This window comes from Ciconia boyciana, chromosome 2, assembly GCF_034638445.1.
Source record: "Ciconia boyciana chromosome 2, ASM3463844v1, whole genome shotgun sequence".
Taxonomy (NCBI): Eukaryota; Metazoa; Chordata; class Aves; order Ciconiiformes; family Ciconiidae; genus Ciconia; species Ciconia boyciana.
Genome location: NC_132935.1, coordinates 40,601,090 through 40,615,614, shown reverse-complemented (window position 1 = coordinate 40,615,614; position 14,525 = coordinate 40,601,090).

Genomic DNA, 14,525 nt, shown 5'->3' with positions numbered 1-14,525 from the left:
CAGATGAATATAATCACAGCAGTGAGCTTGTGTACAGGTGCCTTTATCAATAGGACTTTTATTAATGGGATTAAGTTTGCTGCGTAAAGAGCTTTCTATACAGTTCAGCAATTGAGCTGATACATGTAAGTACACAGGGACTTGTCATTGCAGTCGTCTTTTGTGGGAAAGTTTATTCTATAAAAATGAAAACTTTATTTGGGAAAATTCCTATTTTGGAAGGAAGTTTTGGTTCTGTAAGAGAAATAACATCAGATAAGTGATTCCCCTGTGTTTTTAACACTTTGCTAAGTTATTGACAGTGCTCCGAGTATCTCCAGCGTGAGTACCTCAGAGGCATTGCCAGGAGATGGCAGTGAGTGTCACTGTGCCTGCTCAAAACATAATTCCTCTCTGCAGAAAAAGCTAGACGTTTGCTCCTTAGAATAAAAGTTTGCAGTTTGCTAAGTCAAGAAATCCAACTGTCAGTCAGCTTCCAGAAGCCTGACTTCCTGACTAGCCTTCAGTTTGCAAAAATTTGGCACACAACTTATACTTCCCTTTGTATTTAGCTTGCACTTACCAAAAAGTGGTCATAAGACACCAGCGGTGATGAAGTCCACTTTCAGACAGTGTTATACTCTGAGTCTGAACATCAGTAAAACTGTGGAACTTAAAGACAAAACAGAGAGAGTAAGGTAAAACTGTAACCTGTCAGCATAATTATGGTAACAAATCATATTTATAGTATATCTAGGCCTAAAAGTGAGTTCCTGAATTGCTGACTTGAAAAATGATCCAGAGGCATTTTCCCACACCTTTCTTGAGGTGCTACTAACTCGATTTTGAAGACAATTTAACATTTGGAACATCATCTCATAATCTTTGTATTATCTTTACTTCCTTTTTGAATTTGTTTCATAAGGACCTAAAAATACACAAACACAGCAATAGCTCAAGTCAGTGTGCTGACCTCTAAGGTCTGCTTCACTGGAGTTTCTTTTGTGCCCTTTCAAGCCAGCAGGAATGGGTTTGCATGCACAATGACACCTGAAATACTCCATAAAACTGGACTGCCTTGTGGTAGGTGCTGTATAAGCAGACTCCAGAAAACTAGATACACTGAGGTGACCAGAGAAATAATCAGGTCAGAGTTGGGTTTGAGTAGAGAGGATGACCAGTATGTATTTTAATGGATTTATTTATAAAAACAAACACCACTACCCCCCCTCCCCCCCACGAATTTTCTGTATTTTAGATGTTAGTTCATATTTAAAATGTTTTGTTGTAATTTTTGTTACTGGAGTTTTCAGTACAGTTGATTTAGTTGTTTCCTTGGTCTGTAAGCTTTCAAGGGTCCATAAGGTATTTGTTGCTGACACTAGGTGTCACACTAAGAATGTTTCTGTTTCTGGAAAGAAACAAAAACCTTTGCCAGTAGAGAATACGCTCTTCCCAGCATGTCCTTCTCTCAGTCCGTATGCTCAAAATCAGTAGGAGTTTTTGTGTTGATTTTGATGCAGATGAGTTTGTGCCCTTGATGCTTCCCTTGATTCACTCTTTGTAGAATTGCAAGACATGGACACAAACTGCCAGTTTGGCAGCCACTTGGATTTGGTGTCCCCATTCAGTGTCCGAGGAACTAACTAAGGGAAATTACGTTTGCCTCCAAATGTTGCCCAGACTTTTCCAGGATTTGGATATGGAGTTCTTTAGGTTTTTCAATACAGTATTCTAGCTCCATAAATAAAAGTACAAATGAGCAGTTCTCAAAACAATATTCAGCAGGACAGATTCTGTCCAGATTTGCACTCTCTAAAACCCAAAGTCAATGAACTAGTTCCTGGACTTTGGCTGGAGAATATGCATTATTCCATGCTTCATGCCCAGCCTTCAAACCCCCTGTGAACCTACAGTCACTGTCTCTTTCCTTTGCAATAAGTTTAATGGGGATGCTTCTGTGGCATATATATGCATAGGAGGGCAGTGAGAGAAGTGGAAGAACTAGCCCAGTGGTAGCAGAAAGGATTATTGTGCAATAATTGTGCAAAGTTCAGAGAGTCAAAGCTTCCAAATACTTTGCTGGGAGCTTCTCTGTATACAGCTATTTATATAAGGTCTAATCTAAAGCTTGTTGAGGTACAGAAGCCTGTGCGTTGATGGCGCTGTACTTTGGATTAGGCACTTAGTGTGGATGTGAAAAGACAGGTCTGTGCCTCAAGTGTTTGCAATTATGAACAGAGGATGTAGATGGAAAGATTGATGCAACAGACAACTTTAAAACTCTGTATTTATTTTTCATTTGAGCTCTTCTCATTTGAGTGAGCAATTTGTTCACCAGGTGTCTTATGCCAGCTCGTACTGATAAATGCAAGAACTTTGTTTTGGAAGGTTCTGAAAGCTTTTAGAGATAAAGCCTTTATTCGTTCTTCCAGCCTGATGTTCTGAGAAAAGGGTTTAAATCCTAAACACTTGCAATTCTCCAGCAACATGCAATAGACTCAAGTTGAAAGCACTATAAAACTTGTTTACAAGGACTCAGAGAGTGAAAAATTGTTTCATTTAAAATGCTGCAGAGGAAGTAGGATCTGACAGCTCCAGAGCCTTTTTTTTTCCTGTCTCACAGCAGGGATCATGCACCAGTGTGGACATTCCTGTCACCTCAGAAAGCCCTTACACCAGCTGTGCACGTGTAGGCCAGATAACACAAGAGGGTTACAAGGCAATGGACAATACTCTTTCCATTCCATTCACCTGCTTCTTCCTGAGTTTTGTGGTTTTAACCATTGCAAAGGAAGGTCTGCTCTAGTTTTTCTCCCATCACTGTCCATCTCGATGGTAAGAACAATGGTGGGACAGACAGAGCTATATCCTGTATTCCTCCTCCTAAGGTAAAACAGGTAGCAAAGAGAGGGAGATGGATCTCATAGGTATTGTGGGGCTAATATTGTGGGGCTCTGATACCTATTTGCTTTGTCCTGTACCACTCTGATCCATGGAAAAACTGAAAGAGCTGTTGATGGTGAAAAATGTTCAATGTCAGGTTAAAGACATCTGAAATTCCTGACACTTGTCTCACCCTGCTGTCAGTTGGCGTGAATTTGGTCTGTGAATTGTGTTTGGACTAGCACAGATTCAGACAGGTTCTGCGGAGCAAAGCCTTCCCACTAAGAAGTGCAACGTGGTGGCAAGTTTCATCTTCTGGGATCAAGGCTCACTGTTATGCCCATTAGACCAAACTTTGGTTGTATGCATAATAAAAAGATAATATTGTGCAGAAATGGTCAGGCCAGTGTTCTGGACCCTGGCTCTTCCCGCATGTATTAGTTATTCTGCCACTTGCTTACACCGAATCAGACATAGACAGAACATTGGTTTCCAGTGCTCTGCATCCCAACATTGAAAGATAATGCTTAAGAGTGCAAGTCAGTGTCTCAAATACTAAAACAAAAAGAAAACTTTCGCTGTCCAGTTTTGTCCTTCTCCATGCAAGACACATAATGAATGTATACAACAGGCTTATTTGCATGCTTGCAGATAATGAGGATATCGTAAACTGTAGCATGTTCAACATACTCTGCTTCAGATCATGTAGGAGAAATGCAGGAAGCTGCATAAAACGTAACTGCAGCCTGAAATGAGGAAGGAGAAGATGGTCCTAGGAGAGCCTGAGGGCAGCATTAGTACTGATGCTGCTGCTTTTACTGGCTGTTGGTGTTACCACATAGGCTTCTCAGTGCCTTTGGGTTGGAGATTGGGGTTGCTTTTTTTTTTCCTCAGTGCAGACCCATCAGCCATGAGATGGGAAAGAGGAAAAATCATGTGTTTTTTCTCCTCAGCAGATCACACTACCCTTGGTAGTTGAGGATGGCAATTCTGCAGACCATCTGTGTGTTTGAGACCACAGTTCAGCAGGAGGAAATTGTGACAGAGTTGCCAGGGCAGGATATAAGGTGGGATATCTGATGCCTGCTAGTTCTTGTGCCTTATGCTATTTTCTAGTCTGAATGAAGAACAAAAAAAATAAATGTGCACAATAGTTTTGTGCATCTAAGACTGTTTCAGTTTTAGCTCTGCCGTTTCAATAACTGTACAGACCATAATGTGCTTTAGGATATGTCAGATGTGTTCTCATCTCTACTATGCCTGTTGTGCCCTACTGGGACTTTGCTGACCATCACAATTATGTGTCCCATTCCAAATTTCAAATCCTCTGAAATCCACTGAAGGCCTACTGTGATGGAGTGGAGGATCATTATTATACACCTACTCATATGCCTTGGAAAAGGAAGAGCCTCATTAAAGGAAACAATATTTTGTGTATATCCAAGATCTTGCTTCCTTGTTCAGACTGTTTTTCACATGTATGAGTACTGTTTACCCCTGGGCAGCTGCACAAAATTAATCACAGACCAGTTTCTTCTTGATGGTTTGGTTTCCTTCTAGTAGCCAACTAGGGGCAAATGCTTCTCAAACCACTGAGTCTGAACAAAAACCCTACAACATTTGGAGCAATTTGGATTCAAAATGTTTGGCTTGGATCCATTTCTGTGTTTCACTCTAGAGCCCTTCTTCATTAGTAGTGCACTAGCTGTAATATTTTCTTCATGCTGCTTCTGCTACCTACTCTCACCTATACAAAAGCTCTAAGAAATTGCTTGATACTCTGAGCATCATTACTGCAACCAGTGCAGAGTGGAAACCCAAGCAGGGCTGGTCAGCTGATCCATTCTGACCACTTTTAGACTGTTTTCTGTTAAATTCTCATTATTTTAGAAAGGAGGCAGCAAAATTAAATGTTATCTAAGGAGCAGTGCCTGGGAGCAGCTCTGAGTTCTGAAAACAATGTTTACCAACAGTTTAAATCAGCAGTGCAGCAGGTAATGAAAGCTAACCATGGTATGCTCTGATGTGGCTCTCGGCAGAGCTGACTCTCAACTCTGTTTCTTTGTGTGTTTCTTAATCTACTAACACAGTTCCATTGTCGGTTATGTTTTTAGTGGCTGACACTGCAGGTCCTTACTACTTGTTTCACTTCACTCATTTTGGAACTCAACATTTGCATTGTGAAACCATTCAAACTCATGAATTAAAGTGTCTCAGCAGAATGATCAGGAGCAATGGAAATCTGCTACATGGCTCTCATGTAGGAGATTGACTCAATCAGGCTTCTGTCTTCTATCACACTTCCAGGCTATTTCCATTATATGAAGAAAAGAGAGTAATCTGATAATAAATCCAATTCTATCATGTCTGTTTCTTTGTGTGGCTGCACAGGACAGACCTATAAATATTACCTCACATAATGCTGTATTATTTCACTACAGGCTGATCTGTGCTGCCCAGTGCAGGACTGTTAGGTAAAGGTAGCACATCTGCATTGTTCCACCTGTTTCATATTCTCTAATGTGTCTGTAAAGTCCTGAAGAGTGTGTGGTGGCTTTGCATGCTGACATCGAGATTCCAGGAAGGGGAGGACTCCAAAAGGACATCTGTATGTACAGGACACTGGATGCTGCTGTGGAACCATAACTTACAGCTTTATAATGGAAATGAAAGCTAGAGAAAGGAGAGGTAAGGGAGCCTTCTCAGAATGTATTAAATTTTAATTCATTGCTAACTATGAAACTGACTATTGTCTCCCTAAGATTCCCCTCAGTGCAGAGTATAGCAAGCAGTATGTGAAAGACAGACCAGGCACAGTATTCCAAATACACAAAAATTTGTTAGCAGGTTTGCAACCCTGGATTAAAATGAAACATTCAAATTAATTTGGGGCTCAATTTTCTAATTAGAATGCAAGGGCAAAAAGCAGGGCAAATCACCCTTACATAAACATCTTTTCCCACAGATCACTTCCTTCCATCTGCAGATACCTTGCAATGCCTTGAGTTTAAAACAACAAAAATTATCTCTTGCAGATTGCTATTTAATCCTCCCTAACTCTTTCTCCACCCCTCCTCCCCCCCCCCCCCCCCTTTTTTTAGCTGTATAGCTGTATTTCTTACTATGAATCTTCTCTTTTAGCGGGATTCCCTTTCTGCTGCTTATAGTACCAGAATTTCCCTACCTAATATTTCCTTCTACTCTCTGCCCCCCAGAGAACCCTTTTTGCTTCTCACTTAGCTGTGAAGTCAGTGCTTCAGTTTGATCAACCAGTTTTGTGATCCCTGACCTACTGCCTGTTATATTGTAAGCAGCATCTCAGAAATGCATTTCTGTTTTGAACACCTGAGAAATGTTCAGAACTACGTATGCTCAGTCTTTAGAAACACTTTGATGTGTGGGTTCATGAATATTTTCCCTTCTGGCTTGAAACATTTCCAGGCTGCCAATTTTTAAAGTACTCAACAAACCAGTTGGAAGAAACAGATGATCTTTTTTGCCATTAACTTTCTCCTGTGATTTGGCAGAGTTGCCATCAATGAAAAGGAAATGTAGAAACAAGAGGACAGATTGCATCCATTTTAGAGTCCCAGGATTGTGGCTTAAGAAGACATCAACTGCAATCCCCTTTTCTTTTTTTATTATTTCTCCTCCCCTACTTAAGCGTGCTTAGAAGAGTGTTCCCATTTTGGTGTCTTTCACAATCTTTTTTAATTAGGCACATAAGTGCCCATAAAAAGCCTGTAGAAAACCCAAAGCACAGAGCAGCACTTTTATGTAACCCTACTGCCGGATGGCAAGCTGCCACCTCCTGCCCCCACTCATCTCCTCTGACTGATCATTTTGGCACTGCCTTACTTTGACATGAGACTTATTTACTTAAAAGACAACATTTTGTTTTTGAGAGTTAAATTTTCTCTGATTATAATTTTTTCACAGGTGCTTCCATTAACTTTGCTTAGGATGTATGCTGATCATGTCTGTACCTGTTACTTATTGGTTGGCATAATGTTGTTTCTTTGCTGGCACTGCATGTTGCGTGTAGGTGTTCTGTTGCTTCGACCTTGAAGCCTGGCATTTCAGAGGCTTCCAGATGCCACTTCTCCACATACTCAATAGGAATCTGTGAATGCCTCACTATATTTTTGTGTCCAGTTCTGCTGTGGCAAGACTTACGCAAACCGATCCTATTGCCTAGGTAACAGGAACACAGGCATTTCAAAGACAGACGTGACTTGGTATTACGTGTTGTTGTAATCTAATGATATTTCTGAAGGAAAAGAGGAGAAAGGTTTTGAAGGTGGCAGCACTCTAGAATATTTCTTTTGAACATAAGATCATGAATAGCTGTACCTGCAGTGCCCTGTAAGCACAACTACTTTGCTGTCTTGAGGCCACCTTTTCTGACCTTTCTACATATTGATGTATTTGGAATGCCAGAAGAACAGAGGACAACCTGGTCTTCGCAGAACCCTCTGCTGTGCCCTTTCACGCCCTCCGGATGACTCTCATTTGGGAGTACCCAGAACCTCCCTGGAAGGAAGCATGGCAAAGCCAGCACCAATGCATCTCTTCTTCCATGATACAAGTTAGAGTGCATAGCTTCCTTCACTGTTAGGTTGACTGCACAGCCACACAGAAACTGTGTGCCAGGCAGGAGAATTTTCCTCTGTCCCACAGAACAATCCTAGCTGAAACTCTTGCTAAAGAGCCTGTTTCATCTCCTTCATAGGCCAGCACTGAACCAATGCTTCTCCAGACCCTTGGCTTTCTAAGACAATATAAGCCCCTTTCTCTACCCATTCCTGTATCTACATCTTTGTTCTCCTCTACACTTTAAAAGTCATTCAGAGATACTCCACTTCTGAGCTGGAGCATAAGCATGTATGAGTTCAGTTATTGGCAGATGTGAAGATTGAAATTCTGTGTTTATTCAGCTAACGAGTGGAACATGAACATGTATTCTTACAGTGGTTTAAATGTTCTACAGCTGGAGGGACCACATCTAGACTCGATAGGGTAGTTTACTCACAGTGTTTTTGCAATTGCCTGCTAACGGATTGGCACAATGCAGTTTTCTTTTTTCAGCTGCTTAGTTAGGTATAGTTCTGTGTCTAGTACAGGAGCAATGGATGTTGTCACAGGTGAAGCAAAACTGAATGCACATCCAGCTCTTAGGCAGTTGTCTGAGTACGTATGTTTACACACAATACACCAATGTCAGCCTTATTTGTTTTTACTTTGAATGATCCTGGATGTTTAAGTTTCCAATGAAAGCAGTTCTTCCCACTTACATTGAAATTGTGGATCTGTTTTTTCTAATGCAATTAGAGAATGACTGTGACTCTAATTCCAGTTTTCATACTTTTCAATACCTACATATTCTCCAGTGACTTTGGCTTCAATTAGTTGTATTGATCCAAGTTTATAATTTTGCGCTAACACAGAACTGTGTTAGAAGCAACTTCAAAACTAAGATTGCCTTATTGACATTACATTAGTTTCAATGTAGATTTCAACAAGTAGATTCCTATGCTATTAGTTTATATGGGTGAACACAGTAAATTTATATATGGTTTGAGGTAATGGTAAATGAAGTTTGTATTTTCTTTTGTATCTTCTAGCTTATGAATCTGATGAACATTGTATTCATTGGTTTTACACTGGTAACTGGTAATACATTTGTTGCAGATGTGATCTCCCAGCCTCCAAAATGGATCACGGGGATTCTGTCACTCAGAGGTGTATCTTTGTGTTTCATGTATTTGTCTTCCACAAACTAGTCTAATCTTTTTGAGACCATGGAAACTTTTCGTATCCATGATGTCCTACGACAAGAATTTCAACTACACATAATGTCCAAAAGTCTCTCCCCTGAGGCTGGGGTGGGGGGTTTGCACCTTCTCTATACCTCATATGATTTTATAGATCCCTGTCATAGTCCCCTTGGTTATCTTCTTTCCAGTGTGAGGAATCCAGGTTGACTTAATTGTTCCTTGCCTGACAGCCATTGCCTCACTTTCATCATCACTGTTGCCAATGATGCCACTTTTCCAGTACCATTATGCTCTCTTTGGGTCTGGGATTACTGTCTACAGTATTAGCGCATCAGTACATTTTTTTTGTTTCCTATTTCTTCACAAACTATTGGTCATTTTTGCTTGTTTTTACCACTGTGAGGCACTGAGTTGACATTTTTATAGAACTAGTTACTATAACTCTGAGATTCCGATCCTGAGTGGTAATAGCTAGCTGAGAGCTTCTCATTCACTTTATAAAGTTAGAATTGTTCGTTTTTTTCCCTGGCATTACTTCACGTTTGTTTTTATTGAATTCAATTTGGCATTTTATTGCACAGTATTGTGAAGTCCTTCTGCAACTCCTCTTAGTCAGCCTTAATTTTTACTTCTGTGAATGATTTAAACTTTGTCACTTTGATATTCATGATCATTTATGAATATGCCAAATCATATAAGCTTGAGTATATGTCTCCTGTGGGGACTCCATTGGTGACTCCTCACTTTTGTGAAAATTAACCATTTGCTGTTCCCTTTAGTCAGTCAGTTAGCTATGTGAAGACTTTTCCTCTTATCCTAAGGCACCTTTTTTCTCTACGAGCTCTTCAAGGGGGTCTTTATGAATGTCTTCTGGACATCGAAGTAGTTATATCCACAAGACTCGCATACCTGCCCTTGACTCCTTCGCAGAACTGGCAGAGAGATGTGAAACATTACTTCCCTTCATGAAAGTCATATCAGCTCTTCTCAAATATGTCATAGTATTGACTCCAACCATATGCAGTGAACCAGGGAGTACCAAAGCACTCCAAAGAAAATGTGCTGAAAATAATGTAATGATAATACGATACTATATAAATAATGTAATGTTTTTAAACTTAACAGAAGGGAAGAAATTGTAATATTAATTTTTTAACATGTTTTAAAATTTTAAGAAACCCTAACATGTGGTGAGTGCTAAATATTATTCAAGAATCAGAGGTAAGTTGCAAAGAAATGAGGCTGTCGCCTCTACAGATAGGCACCTCAGTATGAGTCAGGGCCAGAGCAATGTTGCCTGGGGCATCTCATCACCGGTGTAGGACTACTTAATACAAATAAGGCAAGCAGATGCAATGTCTCATAGTCAGCTCCGTTTCTTGCCAATGCCTGTCTCCTTTGATTCTTCTTCCCCTGGCATTTCTATTTTTGCCTGTGTATGTTAAACACTTAACTTACAAGCCATAATACCAGGATTCAGAAATGCAACTGAAAGGTCCACAAAAGTCTATCTGTGTTACTGTATCTCCTTTAGCAGTCTTTGTGTACTTTTCCTGCTTGTTGTTTGGACTAGAAGCAATCTGCTCTGTGCTTTTGCAGTACTTGGCATAATGGGGTTATGCTCTTTGAGCAGAGTTCCTAGGTGCAACTGAAAGTTTTTCAGGGTTTATCCAGATGCCCACTAATTCTATTCACTGTTACAGCGTTTTGCGCAGTACGGTATTATTCCTCTGATGATCCCTGGATTACCTCCTGGAAGCACACCATGTTTACTGACACTGAGGCAATCTTAAGTGAAAGGTTACACCCTGCAATGCTTATTTCAGCTGTTTCATAATTTGAGTTCCTTTAGCACTGGTCCTGGAGTTTTGCTACTATCCCTTATGTCACTCTGACCAAAACCTTTTTCTACTCGCACTTCAATTTGAGACAATACTGTGGTGCATCTGCTATCGTGTTTCAGTGTGGGACTCTGCCTGAGCTCCTGCATATTGAAGAGTCCTGCATGCCAAAGATGGATACGAAATATTCATCTAACTTTTCTGCTGTGGCCTTATCTTGTGTGCTCCGTTATGCCTTCATCACCTATTAGCCTTACAGACTATCTGGTCAGCTTTCTCTTCCTTGTGTATTTGAACAAGATTTACCATTATTTTTAAAGCTTTTTGAGAATTGTTCCTCAGCCTTTTATTGGACTGCCTTATAGGATTTTACATTTAACCTGTCAAGAGTTTGTTATTTTCTATTTTCCTTGTTTGGAAATAATGTCAACTCTTTAAAAGAAAGCCATCTTAATCTAACAGGCTTCCTTGGTGAAGTGTTTAATCCTACTAGTCTTTCCTGGGTATTTGAGGGGTCAGGAGAGGAAGAAGGAAGGTTTTTAGTAGATGATGAAGGGGCTTTATGGTATCTCTTCATACTTACTGCTTTAAGAATGCAGAATTGGTTTTGTGGCATCATTAAGCAACATTTTGAATACAGATTCTTATCAAAGAGGAAAAAAATAATACTGTACTTCCTGACCATGTATTATGGTTTTAGCCCTCATCCCTGTGAGTGACTGTTATGTAGATAGCGCCATTTAAAGTTTTCAGTTTAGGATCCAGCGGACTAGAAGACAACAGCCTAGAAAATCCCCAGGACTTCTTCTGGATAAAAGACAAACAGACCCTTTCAGACAGCCAGGGCAATATCTTGTTTTCACGATAGTAGCTCTGTCCCATAGTGTTGTGACAATCTGCCAAGCAGTACCAGATGTCCGAGCTGCTTCTTCAGTTTCTCAGTGAAGACAGAATCCATGATGCAAAGGTGCAGTTATTTACGTGCCTGCTTCACACCTGAAAGCTGGCCAAATGAGATGAAAGCCAATTCTTCTTTCTAGACGCTGCTCAAAATGTGTATCTGGCTTGCAGGAAGCAACTTGGCAACAAGCATTTGCTATTTTACCTCAGGTGTAAACACACTGGGAGAGGGATTTACTTTTACTGTGTGTGTGTACAGCAGCTAGCATCGTAGGGTCCTGATTTACGGCTGATATTGTTAGGTACTGTTGTAGGCTAAATAATGATAGAAATAATTTATTGTAGCAGGAACTATGGCAGGGGGCATTCACAACTGCTTGTATAATTTCCCCCCTTGTAACCACGTATAAAAGAACAGTAAAATTGAAGGCTTGTTTACAAGTTAAGGATAATAAGTGAGAGTACTCTATACCCTCTCATCACAGCTGTTTTGCCACTGGCTGTAACATTTCTCTCCCTCTCACTCTCCCATTTCTCTTTGCTCATCTTTCAATTCACCTTGAAAGGCACCAAGGATTATGTATGGCAAATTGTACTAGCTCTCTAAATTGGCAGTGGTGATACTAATAAACTAGCACTGTTACAGCTCAGTGCTGCTACCAGCAACAAAAATCCATGTTCTGGTCTCCTGAAGTCTTCTGCATTCCCACAACAATACTGAACACCAAAGTATAGCCTGATTTGATTTTTATTCTCTGCGCCTGCTTATTTTCCTGATAGGTAGCAGGGGATAGGAGTGAGAAATGATCATCCTTTCTATTTGAGAACAGAGTCCCCCGTCAACAGAAATTTTTGCTAGTTAAATACTGGTACATTTACCTAAATGGGAAGAATTTTCCCGTCAGTTGCCAGTTTCAGAGCCCATACATACTGAAATTCTACCATCAAACGTGGAACAATAACTATCATACAGTTACTGCAGCTTGTCATGATTTTCATTGCTCCCATAATCTATAGAAGGATTTTGTTACCTGCCCAAGAGAAAACGGTGAGTCATTATTCAAGGTGCTGCATGTGCAAAAGGGAAAGGAAATTGAATAAGTAAATAACTGGCTTTTAAGGAAGCTGTTGAAAACAGGAAAATAAAGAATTGAGAATGTTGTATGGATAATCATTTTCCTGAAACTAAAAATGGTTTGTAGTGGGGAGAAGATAAGAAACTAATTATGCAAAGATTAAATTTGTTAATCTGCTAATAAACTATATAAACATGATTTTTCAGGGATCATACAAAAGTGGGTTTTTTTAATTTTTAAATTAATGTGACTTAGGTCACTGCATTAACTTAATAAATATAGACTTGTTTTCCTATTTCATGTTGAGGAACCACTTATTTTTATCAGGAAATATTTTTTGGTTCTCAGTTGCTCCCTCATACTGACTCAGTTTCTGTCAGAATGGGGCTTGCAAATTTGAACAGCTGTGAGCGTAAGAATTCCCGCTTGTTTGTCCATACAAGTCTTGACAACTTTTAATTAAATGTGTTTGTGTATCAGCTCTCATAATGGACTTCTGATAAATGATTGGGGCCCCTTGGTACTACCATAATAAACTCAGGAATATTTGACAGGGTTTAATGATATCAGGAGATACAATATAACAATTCCTAGAGCACACCATGGCATGTCCCCTGCCATGCCCATGCTCAGCATTTCTAGGCTTGAAAATCTAGGTTGTGTTTCTGTCTCCTTCTTACAAGTCTAGGGCACAGCAGTGGGTTTTTTTTACTGGCTCGCAGTGCAATCTGCAAAAGATTAGGATGCTGCAATATGGACCAGCTAAGACAAACCTTTAGGAAACGATGCACCCATTAAAGCAGAAGGTGTGCCTGCCTTTTCCTGGTGGAACTGGGTGGGTGGGGAGCTCCAGAGCCCCTTTCACAGAAAGCATCCCTCAGCTGTCCTTGAACACTGAATTGTGATCACTTTGGGGCACTCCCACCGTGCCCGTGGCTCTGCAAAAGGTGACTGGGACTCACAGGAGTTACGCTACTGTTATAAATCCAAACCAGCCAATTTACCGTCTTCTGCTGATGAGGCAATTGAGTACTGATTGCAGACATTGCAGTGTGGTGTAAGTTCTGTGGGGTTTTTTGTTAAAAATGAAACTCCAGGTACAGCTTGGACCAGGTGGAGGTTCAAGTCTGGCTGTGGACCAGCTATTTGACTCCTTCCTGAATAAGAAAAGAAAATCACAATTTTGTGCAATTTTTACACTTGCAATTTTATTGTGCACAATTTACATGGGGAGCAACCCCTTTCAGAACAGTGCAGTCGCTGATACACGTCCTCAGTGTTGTCATCCTGTGGCTCTAGGCTTGCATGCAGCTTTGTTTCCGGGTGTAGTGGCCAGAGACAAACCGTTATGAATATGGATACCCTAGTAACTGTACCAGGGGAAGTTGCCATACTATAAAGAATAGCAACTGTAGAACTAGACATACTTATTTATATTTAAGAGGAGGCAGTAGGACCAAGCTCGTTGAAATATGTCAAGCAGAGAGTACTTGCAGCTCAATCCAAAGCTATATGGGATATAAAAATTCCCTTTCTAATTTAAGTACTCCATTTTCATTGCTATGAAATCTGATAGTATCATTGTTATTCATCGTTATTCAACACTGTCTCTAAAACAGGACAAGAATCGTACCAAGTTATAAGGGACCAAAATGATGGACACTTTAGAGGCTTGAAGAGTATGTATGGTAGGAGGTAAAGATAGATACAAAAACAGGTAATGTGGATTCATTTCATCATTTAAACCAGAAACATATTATTAGAAATTATAGTCTAGGTGCAATTTACAGCCCTTCCTTGCTGCTGCTTGTCTGTTTTGTGTTACCATTCACTATATTATTATGCTACTGCATTATGTTTCTGGTTATGACTTTTTTTTTGTCTTAAGGAGAGAAGCTATAGAGCTAATGTATTGCCCTTTGAAATCAGATTATGTATGTGGGGTTTTCTGGAATATCCCCCTTTCTCATATGATACTCTACTGTATTGAGAAGTAGTTTTAAGAGTCATAAACCACGTATTAGGTTTGGGGTTTGTTGTTTTTTCATTTCAAAATGCACTCCCAG